Source organism: Eufriesea mexicana, unplaced genomic scaffold (genome assembly GCF_001483705.2).
Source record: "Eufriesea mexicana isolate 0111107269 unplaced genomic scaffold, ASM148370v2 scaffold1556, whole genome shotgun sequence".
Lineage (NCBI taxonomy): Eukaryota > Metazoa > Arthropoda > Insecta > Hymenoptera > Apidae > Eufriesea > Eufriesea mexicana.
In genome coordinates this window covers 775,747-780,170 of record NW_016909682.1, presented here as the reverse complement: position 1 = coordinate 780,170, position 4,424 = coordinate 775,747, and positions in this window count along the sequence as shown.

Genomic DNA, 4,424 nt, shown 5'->3' with positions numbered 1-4,424 from the left:
TATAAACCGATTTTTGGTGCGAAAGAGCAGAATAAAGGGACTCGAGTGAACGGAGAGATGACAGATTTTATTTCCTCGAGGCATGCCACAAATTTCGAATGATTTATGATATTCGTGCAGTGGTTTGTGACAGGAAAGAAAATAAAAAAATAATTTATAAATGTAGGTTGGTAATTTAATAGTAGTTTAACCCTTTGCACTCGAGAGGCGACTCTCAGTCACCATTTAACCTCTTGACTACGGCAGATTTTGATACGCAGCGACTGCACCATACGGCAGGAACTGAGTTACGATGTGCGCCATTTTTGTAAAAACAAGCGCCCTCCATGTCAAAAAGCCTAACTACGTCGAGCGCCTATGGGCGCCCTCTGTGTCACAAATGTAAAATTTCTAAGCGGCCATAGGTGCTCTCCGTGTCACAAACGCAAAATTTTTAAGCGCTTATGGGCGCCCTCCGTGTCACAAACTCAAAATTTCTAAGCGTCCATAGGTGCCCTCCGTGTCACAAACGCAAAGTTTCTAAGCGCCCATAGGCGCCCACAGCAGTCAAGGCGTTAATCAGATTCTAAAAATCGTTCTTAATTAATATCTCGAATTGAAAATTGCTCTACAACGCATATATACGCGGAATATCGAGGTAAAATAATTTTACGTCTTATAATTAATTTGCACTTCATATTTACCGTTTTGAAAATATCGTTGAGTGCAAAGGGTTAATAGTAATTTTATATTGATTACTTTTAATAGGGATGTTAGAGATTCCACATTAAAGAATTTTCAACATCTTATTGGCCTGCTTGCTATTTCCGGAAATAACGATTTCTATTTTTGTTTAATTTATGGAAATGTAGAATTTTCTATTTTGAAATTGTTGTTTTATGATATTTTAATTCTTCAATTTCGATGGCTACTTATTTCGCTGAATAATTATTTATAATTTCTACTGTATTTTATGATATCATCTCTTCGTTATTTTCATTTTATGGAAATATTATTTATTTATTTATTTATAACTATTTTTATGGAATATTATTTATGAGATTGTATAATATCGAATATAAAAGCATAAAAGTAATAATGGGATGTTAAAAATGAAATTACCAAAATATTTGGAATAAATATAAATATAATTAGTTGTGATATAATATTTTTGTGGGTATAGCTACTGCTTTTTATGTTTCGATATTCGAAGTATAGATTTTCAAAGTATAAAGTTCTGTCAAGAACAGTGGAGATAAAATGGCAGTTAGTGGCTATCGAAAATGGTAATTTTTCCAAGTCATCGATAAAGACCTTGCGTGCTGCCTGAATAGCAGTATTTCAATGAACGATTTGCAAGAACGAATTACATAGCTGAAAGCGTTAAGTGAAACTTGTTATGTATTCCGAAAGTGGTTTCGCAAATGCAATAGTAACGGTTGTGATCACAGGGACGTCCTTTCGATATGCATCGACGAATCGATGGAAATAAATATCCAATGAAGGAAAACCAAGGACACATTCGTCGAAGTAAAGAACTAAGAAGGTTTGTCTGAAATGTTTAACAATTTAAACAATTGTTTCGTTAGACATTTTCTTTTCAGGGAGTATAAATAAATTTTCCAATCAAGAGTATACATCTTATATGCGAGAGATATATTACACATATAATGGCATAATACAATATAAAAATGGATTATAACAAAATTAAAATAAGAATTCTAAGTAATTCTGTATTGGGCAGAAACATAAATTTCTATCAAAAATAAGTCAATAAAAATATAACGATAATACAAATATAGTTAATTTATAACTTCACTTCCTTCAATAAATATTATAAATGTCATTATTAATAAATATTATAACACCATGCAATATAAGATAACACAATACAATATAGGAATAGAATATAGTAAAATTAAAATAAGAATTTAAATTAATTCAGTCTTGAATAGAAACAGAAATTTCTATCAAAAATAAGAAAATAAAAATATACAATAATACTAATATGGATAATTTATAACTTCACTTCTCTCAATAAGTATTATAAATGTCATTATCAGTAAATATTATAATACCAAGGAATATCTTCATTTCAGAACACCCTGTATATACCCTGTGTATATAATAATATAATACAATATGAAAATAGAATATAATAAAATTAAATTAAGAATTTAAATTAATTCAGTCTTGAATAGAAATATAAATATCTATCATAAATTATCCATATTGATATTATCCTTACATTTTTATTTTCTTATTTTTTATATAAATAGTTTAAATATAAAGTTATAAATTATCCATTTTGGTATTATTGTTATATTTTTATTTTCCTACTTTTAACTTCATTTATCTCAATAAGTATTATAAATGTCATTATCAGTAAATATTATAATACCAAGGAATATTTTCATTTCAGAACACCCTGTATATACCCACACCAGAGCAAAAATGGCAAATTAGAGAAAATTCGCGAACATAAAGACGCATGCATGCATTCGATTCGTGGATGATACCGATCAGAGGAAATACCCAGTGACATCAGCCTTCTTAGTCGAAAATGGTCCTTACGACTCGTTCCTCACTTGCTGAAACGATGTGGACACATAGAGGATGTATATCACGGATGCCTGGAAGTGGACGAAGCAGACGATCACGTTGGTCACGATGCCAAACATCTTCCCGTACTTTCGAATCTTTTCTGGACCACTCTGAAATGAGAGCTCCGCCGTTTGGGCGAAATCCAACATCGGTATGCGATTGCGTCTGCACAACACCTGAGCGCATCGCACCTGCGTTCAGAGAACTCGTTTATGGACCCTGGCTCCACGTGTCGCGGATTTTCACGATGGCCAACGCTTTGTAAACACGGCACGGACTTTCCGTATGGGAAATATTTGAATACTGGAAACCGTGCAATTTTTTCGCGATATCAGTTGGCAAATATTGTCTCTTTTCGCGCGATACTCCCGCCTGTACCCCGTGACGAGCGAAATCCTGAAAATCGTGGCTTATCTTCTGGTATAAAGAAATATAGATTTAAGGAAGGAATGTTATTTAGTTGTAAATCGTGGAGATTAGAGATCGTATTGCGTGTACGTTGGTTATCGCGATTGTTTAAGAATTTATTTGTACAAGGCGTTAGAAGAAATGTTAAAAATTTCTGAAGATTGCAAATCTGTTAGGTATGTCGATTTTTTCAACTTTTAATTGAAAATTCTGTATTTGGTTTCGTCGCTTTGATAATTCCACGTGACGATTCTTGTTGTAATATATTTCAATAATATTAGATTAATATTGTATTCGTGATATTAATATTAATAATATATCTTATTTATGAATATCAATACTATATTAATACTATATCCTATTTATAAATTAATATTAATATTATATCATATATATAAATTTAACTAATAATATAATTATAAAATGATTTTTATTTGAAATTACAGTAATTATAATTATTATATTAGTTAATATTGATTCTAATAATAAAATTTCAAGGGTAATATTGTATTATGTGTCTATTATTTCTAGTTTATTTTTTATTATATTTATAATAAATTATTTTAATATAATTAATATATTATTATTTAAGGATTGATTTAATTTTTATATTTTTATTTCTTTATCTTTAAAAATTGGATTTTTTCCTTTTCATTATTTAATCATTAAAAGATATGTTAATATTAATAATATATCTTATTTATGAATATTAATATTAATACTATACCTTATTTATAAATATTAATATTAATACTATATCTTATTTATATTAATATTAATATTATATTATATTAATAAATATTATGTTTCATTTGATATAATATTATATCAAAGATACTTTCAAATTGTTGTTTATTCTGCACTAATTTGCTGCTTTTATCGCAATCTAAAATATTCATGTATTCGCTACAGTAAGATTCAACAATGTTCAGGAACATGGCTTAAGATAGCAGTCATAATATTCTAGATTAGTACAAATTATTGCAATCTCATTTTATTAGCACAATGAGGATTTCACTTTAAGATTTCAAATATCAATGAATACAAATACTAATTCCTCGAGCTTAGAAATGTATTAAAGAGACTTAACATAAATCTCTTTTTCCTTCTTTATCGATACTAATAATATTGTTTGCAAACAAATACGAAGATTTATAAACGATACCGTCAATATTTTTTTTATTTCAAGATACACAATACTGCTTATAATCAGTCGAATGATTTAGCTTTTTCACTTTGTTTTCGTACGGCACAAAAATTATTATCAACATTTAATGTCGCCCCTGTCATTCCTTCTTTTATTTCACTTTATTTATCTTAAATTTTGTTTACTTTCCTAACTCAAAACTTATACACCAAACTTGTACACTAATTTTATTTTATTTGATAGATACATAAATACAAGAAATAAATAAATATTTATAAATAAATAA